Raw genomic sequence first — 12,056 nt, 5'->3', positions numbered from 1 at the left:
ATATTGCAGTGTTCACAAAGTGAATTTGTCCACAATCTGATTAACTTGATTGTTATTGGAATATCATCAGGCAGTTCTAATGCTTAAGATAAGATAAGATTTAAAATTATGCCTCTCTGGGCATCTCATATACAAATATAATTACTTCAAAACTGTACAATTTACGTTTAATAAACTATTAAAATATAAAAATTAAAAGAAGTTAACTGAAAACTTCTTGGCTGATAAGTGCCTAAATAAGGCCTTTTAAATTGACCTTCTTTCTCTTAGCTATTATTGGATTATCTTTCATATAATTTACATAATTACTCCTATGAGCTACAGTAACATCAATTCTATCAAATATAGCTTAACTCATGCTTAATATACTATACTATGATAGATTATCATCTTATCTTTGATCTTGAGCTCGTACTTCCAGCAAAAGGTTCACCTCCTCGTTGTGCTGAAGCATCTCTTCACTAATGAAGTTGTAATTGGTGCTAAGCAAGAAGCTGATTTTTGTTTAACTGATTTCCATGAGCCCCGAAATTCTTTAGTTGATGCCAGAAAGTTTGTTTTTGCAAGTTTGGTCCATGTTATTAACCTGGTAGATTTCTATTGATTTTGTTGCTTAAACCGACCGCTTAGATTAGTTACAATCAAAAGATTTCTATTCAGCAGTAGCTTCAGTAGTCCTGATGTAATTTTCAAAGACAGTTTTGACGACCAAAAGGAAAGAAACGGCGACTGGTAACAGAAATGTCGTCGATTATGGAACATACCCTCATTTACTCAAAGATTCGAGAGCTTCTAACCCCTGCTGATGTGAATCGGGTGCAAAAAAACAGAGTTTTCTATCTTGCGTTGAAGGATAACTGTGATATTTTTGTTGACTTTGAAGTTAAAGCTTCATCTGAATTGATTACAGAACTATCCTTTGTTGATAGGGGTTCAAGAATAATGACCAAAGTTTCCCTCGATAGATCAACTATAATGAACAAACTATTCTTTGATGATTGTGAAAAGCAGTTTGATATTTTACTTGAAAAGTTCCAGTCTGTCCTTGTTGATAATGAGAGAATCAGTGCCATTGATAATAAAAGGACTATAGCCTTGGTAACCCTGTCAAGCTGTACTGCTAAAGATGACTTCCTTAATCTTGCCACAGTGATTCTTCTGTCAACTATCAGGCAACTTCTCAATAGGGAACTTGAAGTTGTTGCAACTTGTTCTTCAAATCTGAAAATAGATGACATTCTGAGTAAGGCACACTTTCCAGTATCACTATCATCAGTTAAATACCTTCATTGCAACGATGCTGAGAAAGATTTTGGTCAATTTGATAATCCACTGTATGTGAGTACAAGTGCTAGAATGAAAAAATGTGCTGTTGTTAATACCTATGGGGTCATATACGGTAACTTCACATTTAAAGATGTTGATGGTGATGATGTTGATGTACTTGAAATATACTTATCAAGTAGAAAAGAAGAGCTATTGAAACAAGCTGAAGAAAGGCTTTTAAGTTGTACTGGCGAATATCATTCTATTGAGCATGTTAGTGAAAAAATGCTGCCATTCATTGTGGCTTTTGATATATTCTCTTCACCAACACCATTTAATCCATTGAATCCATCTCCGCAACATCTAAGAGATGCTGTTTTCATCCATTATAATATAGCCAGGATGGCACACATCAAACAGGTGTATGAAAAAGTCGAAAAGTATACTTTACAAACAGACTTAGGTTCACTTAGTTTAGATGTAGAATGGGCTTTAACATGCCAATTGGTAAACTTTGAAAAAATTTTTGAAGAAGCTTTCATCAGTCCACTTATCAAAGCAGATTGTCAGGCAAACTTATGCATTCATAAACTTCTTCAATTTTTGGTAAAATTAGTGAAATTGTTCAGTAAGTATTATTCGAGTACTAAAATAATCACATATGATCAGAAAGAGAGTTTAATAGTACGGATGAATACCAGAATGCTGCTTGTGAATTCAGTTTACAATGTTCTTGTGTTTTGTCTCAAGGATATATTTGGGGTTCCCCTTGTTTTAAATATGTGATCAAATTTCAGATTACCAATAAGCCAATTGTTAGTTTTAAAATTTATCAACATTTGTTTCATTGTAATCAAAATGGCCCAACGTCTGACATATAATATAATACTCAATGATGGAAGTATAGTGTATTGGCTATGCCCCGCTTACTAGTTTAGCTCTTTCTAGTCCCCTGCTACACGGCATGTAAACAGGGATTGGCTAGTTAGAGGCGGTCCGTGTAGGCCTTACACTGTGCTTTCAGCAATACTCATAATCTATTAACGATTAAACAATGACTGATTGCTCTGATAAAATGTCGTCTCATCGACTACCTATGTGATGGCATAGTATCTAGGAAATCAATGAAGCAAAATTTCAATACGGTTTTAAATTTTTAGTAATTTCAAAGTTTGAGAGTAATTGACAATCATTATAACTTTCCATTAAATTACAGCATCATCAAAACTAAAATGATGGACATGGGGAGCTGCTGCAAACTCATCTCAAACCAAGATGCTTCAAGTGTTTACAAGCATATTATAAATGGTACCGGGGACAGTCTCTGTGGTTTGAATACAGAGGAGAAGGCTAAAGTAAGTTTATTTTTATGTAACTCCATCGATATTTAATAAGTTATTGTTTGATCAATTTTGGTGTAGTGATAGCTTTTATAATATGAACATCAAAAATGCAGTTCAATTCACAATTTGACATTTAGAAAGTCATCCAAACTATCTCTGCAACTTCAGATTATGCAGTGGGTACAATATAGCTACCAAATGCAAGAAAAGAAGATGCCAATGTACAGATATGCAGATGAAATCAACAGTTTTCTAGCCACAAAGACATTCATGGTTGGAAATTCTATAACTATAGCGGATATTGCCATTGCTTTGGGAATATATAAATACCTCGGGTAGGAAAAGCTTTTTTAATCAAAATCAGCAAAATCAGTTTTTAAATATGACCCAGAACTTCTGTTTAGTGTCAGTACTATACAAAATATATAGATCATGAGACATATATATATAATAATCCTCAGGAAGCTGCTAATAACTCCAGAAATTCAGTGGGAATTTTCCAGCCTTGTAAGATGGTACAACATGATTCAATCATCCAACTCTTGGATTCATCCTCAAATTGAGTTCTTCAGAAGACCCTTTTATTGCTGATATCATTCACCACATTTATTGGGTAGATATTGGAACTCTATTGTGGGCTTTGTTATTTGAATCTAGTAGTTATAAATCCTTGTATCTAAGTTACTTTCACTCAACTTAATAATAGTTTTTCATCAAAAATCTTGTGCATTGGCACAAGTGTTTTATTAAAACCTACATTTTAAAGGTGGGTCATATTTTTAGTTAAATCTGTTTGGTAACTTATATGTAACTTTGTTGTAATTTTCTTTAAGTCGAATTCGCTGCCAAAGATTACAAAAAACTACATTCTAGAATCTACAATCATTCTGGACAATCAGAGAACTTATGACTATGCCTACTAGTACTTTAAAATTATACGAAATTGATGGTATTAAAGGACAGTATCCAAGAAGTCTGACTACTAAGGGTATACATCAGGTCTTTAAAACTGAATCTCAACCATATCCCAAATCCTTACTCTAACCCTTACTCAAACCAAACCTTAATCTACATACCTTGGAACTCATCGAACTAAATTTATCATGGTCCTTCTTTATCATCCTCAACAAAATTTGTAAATGATTTGTAGTGTTGTGATTATTCAAGTTGCCTATATTATATAAAATACATAATAGTATTTTAGAATCACAATCAACAAACCCTTATCTTGTATTAGCAATGGATGTTCCGTACACACCAAAAACGGTTTATCAAGATGACTACGACAATAGAGAGTTCATTGCTTTAGCTGCTCAAGCAGGTAACTAATTAACCCGCCAACGAATTGTAATCTTAGCGTAGTAATTAAGTGTAGTAGTTTTAAGTATGAATATTTGTAAATTTGAGGTATATCGGGGTTTTACTGTATCAGTATGATTCATTCTGTTATGTTTCTAATAACACCAGGTCTAAAGATTTCGCCCAAGATACTGGAAATAGTTCTCGATCTGATCAGACAAAACATTGATGTTAACGCGATATTTGAGATCATCAGAGCTTGCCAGGAAGAAAGTGACAGGAACAAAAAGTACGGACGTGGTCCTGGAGTGCCAACATGAACTCCTTCATTAATTCAACTTGTTGAATCTGAATTTGTATCTTGTATCATATTATTGTGAATATTTAAATCACATTATATTTGTTGAAGTTGTTAAGTATAGTAAGCTTTATTAGAAGGTGATTCTTTTAGGGGTTTTTGATGAGGAGTGATGGAAATTATGACTGAAATTCCTTTAAACTTTGTATTTGAATATGTATATAATATTTGAATATATATAATCTGTTACATTAGTTTATTTATAATAAGGTGAATTAACTAACAGTCGCTATCATAAATTGTAAGTCGTACTGTATATTTTCCTGGTTATGAAATTTTCCATTGCAAAATAAGGAAATATTGTTGTCTTTTGAAACCACTTTAGGTTTAGACGGGTTGCTGCTATTCTGTAGTAATGCGGGGGGGGGGGGGGGGGGGGGGGGGATCATACACTTAGTACCGGACGTGACGTTGGTGGGTGGGTCATTTTTTCTTCTAAAAACACAGTTAGTACATGGTACTAATATAACTGGTGGGTCTACTGCCCATTTTCCAGAAAAACAGTTAATACATGGTACTAAAGGGGGTGTCTAACCCCAAAAAAAACCCATTTTACCTCAAATTTCAATTTTGGGAATGGGTTTTGAGGTTTTTTAAAGTTTTTTTTGGGTTTTTTTAATAATTTTTAAAATTTTTAAAAGTCTTCCTTTAAAGTTTAAATGAGCTCTTTAAAAAAAAAGCAATTTCTGGGTTGGTATCTTATTCTATATACCAAAAATCAGTTAGTACCACGATTTTTCGACAGTTAGTACCGCAAAAGGCAGCAAAAGGGGTGGGTGTCTTACGTATTATCCAAAAAAAACAGTTAGTACCGCAAAGGGGGTGGGTGTGTCTAGTGAAAAATATCCAAAACTACACTTAGTCGACGTGATGTCCGACACTTGGTACCCGATCCCCCCCGGTGGAATACACCGAGTATAATATGACCTGTTATTTGTGATTTTAATTGCTTTTTATTGACATTTCGTTCATTAAATTGTCTCTTAGTATGATATAACTTCAAACATCAGCTCTGCCTATCCTAGATCAAATATTATTCTATGTTAAGATTTACATATCATCCACATTGCAAAAGTAAAATTGAATAGGGTGAATATTTCTAAATTCTAAAGTAAGCACTATGTTCATGAATATCAAGTTATTTAGTATCCTGTGCTATCATGACAGATAATTAAATTCCCTATATTTCACAGTTATGAAATTAACCCTGGACAGAGATTTCACTAGATTCATCAACGACCCCACATTTCCCTACAAAGTAACAGTATGTATTGGGGATGAACGTGTATTGTGCTCAGGAGCATTGCTTGCTCAACAGAGTTCTGTTCTTGAAAAGAAGTTTAGAGAAGATGATGGTGTGCTGATGTTTGAAGAAATGGTGGATGTGGAAAATGGTAAGAGAGCCTTACATGAATGCATTAGGTACTTGCATGGTAAAGATTTGTCATTTACATCAGAGAATATTGCTGTGGTTTTGAAATTTGCAAGTTATTACAAAGTTACTGTTCTCTTTAACAACGGCTTGGAATGGCTCAAAGTGAGCCTAAATAGATCTAAATCTGCCAAAGATGTTGTTGAGTTTTTGAAACTTTCAAATTTTCTCGACCAAAGTGATTCAGCACGCTTGAAATCAATGATCTCGACTTTCATTGGACTTAACAAACAAGCTGTGGGCAGTGAGATTGGAGAATTCCTGGAATTAGGAGTAACAGGATTTGACATGGCATTGATTATGGAACAGAACCCCTCATGCTCTGGGAGTATTTTGAAAAAATGGTGTTCAATTGCAATTGAAAATCAAAAATTCATTTTGGACAACCATTCTTTACTGAGCTTCAAAGATATTTTTCCAAGTGCTGACGAATTTTCTGTTTTTGTTGCGTCTTATTGTGCTGGAAATGGTGGCGGGAATATCATGAAGAAATGGGTAGCTCATTCTGTTGATAACAGGAACTTTGTTTACAATAATCCCTCATTGTTTGACTTTCGAGCACTTTTCCCCGATGAAGATGATTTTTCGAATTTCATTTTTATGATATCAGATGACACGTCATTACCTCGTCACTATTTTAGAATCCTGCTGGAAATACAAAAGGATTACTTTAAAAAAGAAGTATGCACTAGTTCGACTAGATCGTCTCTGTTACCGAAAGGGGAAATATCCAGAAGTGGTTGTATTGAAGACACACGTCATGTTCCGTATAACGAACACGACCCAGACATCGCACATAACTCACCTGCACCTCTTCCATCATTATCAGAGACCGTTTCAAACAGTAAAAATTTTCATAATTCGACGCAACAACTACCTGATAGTTCTGTGGAAGAAAACTTTTCCATTGATTTGATTCATTCCCAACCGTCCTCTAGTAGTAAGCAAGCACCTTACCTTTGCCCTTATCCGTGGTGGTCCGACCAAGATAGCTCAACCTCTTCTGATGATCCTATTCTGTCTCACAATGTCAATGACCGTCTCCAAAATCGTCAAAAACGTGATAAATTATCTTCTAGTCATATAAAAATTTCAAATCTTCCTCCGACTGTCTCAAAACAAGGGCTTAGAAGAACATTTGAAACTTTTGGGAAAATATCAAATGTTACAATCATCCATGCTATTGTTGCTACTGATGACGATTACGCTATTTTGACTTTCGAGGACTTACCCTGTGCTGAAAATCTTCTTGAATCCCTCAGACGTTTTACTCTAGATGGGAGGGAACTTGAACTGTCCGGGTTAATCACTGAAAATATATCCGTTCCGCAAAGTTCTTGGACTGAATCCGAGCCTAAATCTTCTGCTAGAAATGATAATTCTGATCGAATCCTTTACATTGGAAATATTCCACCGGCCGCTCAAGAGAGAGAATTAAAACAACGTTTTAGTGGTTTTGGAGAAATCGCAAGTTTTCAAATTCTCCAAAGTACCCCCTATGCATATAATGCGTACGGTTTTCTCACTTACAAAAATGCTGAATCGGCTTCAGCCCTTTTAAGAGCAAGTCGCAACACGAATTATTATGTTCATGGGCATGCACTGGTAATAAAGAGGAAAGATCGATGACTTGTAAATTTGTAAATTGAAGTTTAGCTCTTTATATATATTCTCTACCTTAATCTAAACCTCTTGATTTCTTTTGATGTATCATGCTAGAATTAAACCAAGATTGATTGTTCCAATAAAGATTACAAGCTGTTTCTATTTGACTCAGCAGTCAGCAAGGACTACATTTCATTAAATAGAACTAATGATAAACTTCGTGAATAAATTTAAACTATTTTTACCGAAAATTTTAATTTTAAAACCGTAACTATTCCAAAAATAATAACTTTTCCTAAAATACGTTTGATCTTTAATTTATGAATTTATGCTACATATAATAATAATAATATTAATATTATGTGTTTTTACTGAACATTAATACGAATTTATGATATAATGTGAAATTTATTTACTTTTGCTGTTAAGATATTTGGTTGATCATTTGATGAGATACTGTATTTGTATACTATTTTAAATTGTGTTACATTTAAATCTCTTTTAGAATGTTTGTTTTATTGTCATTCCTTGAGGAAATGTTTCTGAAGATTATAAAAAGTTCCAACATGAACTCCTTCATTAATTCAACTAAACTTGTTGAATTTGAATTTGTATCTTGTATCATATTTTTGTGAATATTTAAATATTTGTTGAAGTTGTTAAGTATAGTAAGCTTTATTCGAAGGTGATTCTTTTAGGGATTTTTGATGAGGAGTCATGGAAATTATGACTGAAATTCCTTTAAACTTTGTATTTGAATATGTATATAATAATAATATTTGAATATATTATGATCTGTTACATTAGTTTATTTATAATAAGGTGAATTAACTAACAGTCGCTATCATAAATTGTAAGTCGTACTGTATATTTTCCTGGTTATGACATTTTCCATTGCAAAATAAGGAAATATTGTTGTCTTTTGACACCACTTTCGGTTTAGACGGGTTGCTGCTATTCTGTAGTAATGAAGAAGGAGTTTGGGTGGAATACACCGAGTATAATATGACCTGTTATTTGTGATTTTAAATGCTTTTTATTGACATTTCGTTCATTAAATTGTCTCTTAGCATGATATAACTTCAAAAAAAATCAGCTGTGCCTATCCTAGATCCAATATTATTCTATGTTAAGATTTACATATTATCGACATTTGCACAAGTACAATAAGGTTAAATTGAATATTCCTAAATTCTAAAGTAAGCAATATGTACATGAATATTAAGTTATTTAGTAACCTGTGCTATCATGGCAGATAATTAAATTCCCTATTTTACAGTTATGAAATTAGCCCTGGACAGAGATTTCACTAGATTCATCAACGACCCCACATTTCCCTACAAAGTAACAGTATGTATTGGGGATGAACGTGTATTGTGCTCAGGAGCATTGCTTGCTCAACAGAGTTCTGTTCTTGAAAAGAAGTTTAGAGAAGATGATGGTGTGCTGATGTTTGAAGAACTGTTGGATGTGGAAAATAGGAACGGAGCTTTACATGAATGTATTAATTTTCTACATGGAGCAGAGCTTACTTTCACTCGTGAAAACATTGAAGTAATTTTGAAGTTTGCTAGTTGGTACAAAGTTGGATGTTTGTTTGACAAAGCTTTGCGCTGGTTATTATATGATCACTTTTCTGAAGACAATCTATCTTTTGGTCTTGTAAATTCGGATGAAGCACTTAATTTAATCGTGATTTCAAATCATCTGCAAGAGGAGGAGTCCATTAAATTGAAAGAGATTATTTTTTCAATCATTAACACCTATGAAGGCCACGGATATTTCTATTACGACAATACGAGAACAACGTTTAACCTCTTCTTGGGTTTAAGTGGGTATGATGTTGCTGCAATTACTTTAAAGGAACCGTTTAAATCATCATCTTTCTTAGAAGGCTGGCTCTCTTTCTCTCGTGAAAATAGAAAGTTTGTAATCGAAAATGCAGCTTTATTTGACTTTGAAGAGATTTATCAAACTGAGCACGACTTTTCTAAGTTTGTGGCTGTCCTTTCTGAGGACAAAGAATTGATGTGTACTGATTCTATTAAGTTGCTGCTAGAAATACAAAAAGACTTTCTCTTGAAAAAAGCTCATGACAAATGGTTTGTTACATCATCTACTGACAATAATAAACCAGCAGCCAGCAGTGATTCAGGTCCAATTTTACCTTCAAGACTGAACCCCAACTCAAGACTGAACCCCAACTCAAGGGGTAATATTGCTTTTGCTGGTTCCCACTCTCAAGTAGTTGCACCTCAACATGAGTCCAAATATAGTACCACTATAAATGACTTTTTGTGGGACTTCCCTATTTGTGGGAATTCTCAAGATTCTGAATCTAGCAGTGATGAGTATCAGTATTCTTCTGTATGGGTTGGTAATGTTCCAAAATCTGCCGATGAGGTTGATCTAAAGAGACTTTTTGGGAGATTTGGAAAGATAAATGAGATAACTATAAGAGCCACACGGCATCCATTCGACCATGCTTTTGTTTGTTTTGACTCAGTTGGATCAGCTCGAGCATTGTTAAGACGAAAAGATCAAGAAGGGTTTGAAATTGGTGGCGTTCAATTGAAAATAGCTGAGCGACGGTCACAATAAAATTGTTTGCAGCTTGTTTGTCCAAGTTACTTTTGCGTTGGTTTGTGAAATTGTTAAATTTTTTAATAATGTTTTTAATTACATAGGGGCTAATAATTTGGTATATATTGTATTTAAAACCATACTAGATAATGAATTTTGATTTTTTTATGAATTGGAGATTGATCAATATACAATGACTGTGCTTTGCGAATTTTCCACACTAGGTTGATTTATAACTCGATTAGAGAATCATTTTGAAAAATACTTGTATGAGATAATCGTAAATGATAAATGCATGTATAAGATTTTATTAACATAAACTTAGTGGTACATTTAAAAAATTTTTATAAATTGTGTTACAAATTACAATACATTTCTATTTAACTTACTATTTGTGGTCATTGCTTTTCGTTTTGGAATGAATCAACATATTGTTATCTGGTGTTCTTTAACTTCGAGTTCAGTTAATTCATTTTTCAACTCTCTACATTTAAGAGTTACACCCTAAAATCTAACCTAACTTCCCCAGATAGCATTTTAGATGGGCTCATGACACAAACATTACAACTTGACAGAAATATAACAAGATTCCTCGGGGACGAAACTTTTCCTTTCAAAGTCACCGTTTGTATTGGTGAAAAGCGAATCGTATGTTCAGGAATAGCCCTCGCGGAGCAGAGCCATGTTCTGGAATCAAAAATACGAGAAGACAAAGGAACATTGATGTTTGAAGAAATGATACCAATGATGGAAGAACCAGATAATACTGAGATTCTGCTCCAATGTATACGGTACCTGCACGGTGCTCCATTGAACTTGAGTTACGAGAATTTGGAGGTTATCCTGAAATTTGCTAGTTGGTACCAGGTGACTGACTTGGTCTCCTTGATTATGAAATGGTTGAGAAATGCAGATGTACTCTTTTTACTAGACACTCCAGGTGGTATTCTTAAACACATCATACAGTTATTTAAACTCTCAAACTGTTTGTCTCCAGAAGAAAATGCTGCTCTGAAAGATCTCGCTTATAAACTTGTCTTGGCTCATAGTTCAGAATTGTTCTGGATTAAGATGATAGATTTTATAGATGCTGACATTTATGGATTTGATATTGTTAAGATGATAGAGAATTGTACTGGAAATGGTGGCGGGAATATCATGAAGAAATGGGTAGCTCTTTCTGTCGATAACAGGAACTTTGTTTACAATAATCCCTCACTGTTTGACTTTCGAGCACTTTTCCCCGATGAGGACGATTTTTCGAATTTCATTTCTCTGATGTCAGATGACACGTCATTACCACGTCACTATTTGAGGATTCTGCTGGAAATACAAAAAGATTACTTTAAAAAAGAAGTATCATGTACTCGTTCAACTAAATTGTCAGTGTTACGGAAAGCTAAAGAGGAAATATTGAACAAAGGTGTAATGTCCAGAAGAGATTCTATTGAAGACACATCTGTTTTAGATAACATACACTACCCAGACATTGCTGTGTCACCTGCCCCTCTTCTTTCATTATCAGAGATCAATCCAAACAATCTCCATAATCCAACGCAGGAACTACCTCTTGCTGATAGCTCTGTGGAAGAAACAGTTTCCAGTAATTTCGTTCATTTACAACCGTCCCACAGTAGTGAGCAAGCAGCATGGTGGTCCGACCAAGACAGTTCAGCCTCATGCGATGATCCTATTCCCTCTCACAATGACCGTCTCCAACATCGTCCAAAACGTGAAAAATTATCTTCTAATCGTATTCAAATTTCAAATCTTCCTCCGACTGTCTCAAACCGAGGTCTCAGAAGAACATTTTATAATTTTGGGAAAATATCAAATGTTACAATCATCCATGCTGAAAATCTTGCGGTTCTAACTTTTGAGCGTGTTGGCTATGCAAAAAGACTCCTAAATTCAGATCGTGTCTTTATCTATGATGGATTTGAATTACAATCCTCACAGTATGGATCCAAGTCAAAACAAGTGAAAGTCACGAATATACCTCCTTCTGTTTCCACAGATAGTCTTAGAGAATTATTCGATTGCATTGATGGTTTACAAGATGTCAATATTATTGATGCAGTTTACGTTATTTTGACGTTTGAGGACTCAACCTGTGCTAAAAATCTTCTTGAATCCTACAGACGTTTTACTCTAGATGGGAGGGAACTTG

The 12,056-nt window shown here is 34.2% G+C and overlaps 1 protein-coding gene and 1 long non-coding RNA gene across 2 annotated transcripts in view; both read left to right on the top strand.

The window, feature by feature from the left end:
- LOC134822799 (protein ABHD13-like) overlaps nucleotides 1–12,056 on the top strand; it is a 948,842-nt gene that overhangs the window by 910,347 nt on the left and 26,439 nt on the right. The window lies entirely within an intron of this gene.
- Nucleotides 2,481–3,504, top strand: LOC134823419 (uncharacterized). Its single transcript, XR_010161291.1, has 3 exons — nucleotides 2,481–2,621; nucleotides 2,778–2,944; nucleotides 3,071–3,504. It is a non-coding gene; the product is annotated as an uncharacterized LOC134823419 (long non-coding RNA).

Source organism: Bolinopsis microptera, chromosome 11 (genome assembly GCF_026151205.1).
Source record: "Bolinopsis microptera isolate Bmic1 chromosome 11, MBARI_Bmic_1.0, whole genome shotgun sequence".
NCBI lineage: Eukaryota > Metazoa > Ctenophora > Tentaculata > Lobata > Bolinopsidae > Bolinopsis > Bolinopsis microptera.
This window is presented reverse-complemented; position numbering and strand designations above follow the sequence as displayed.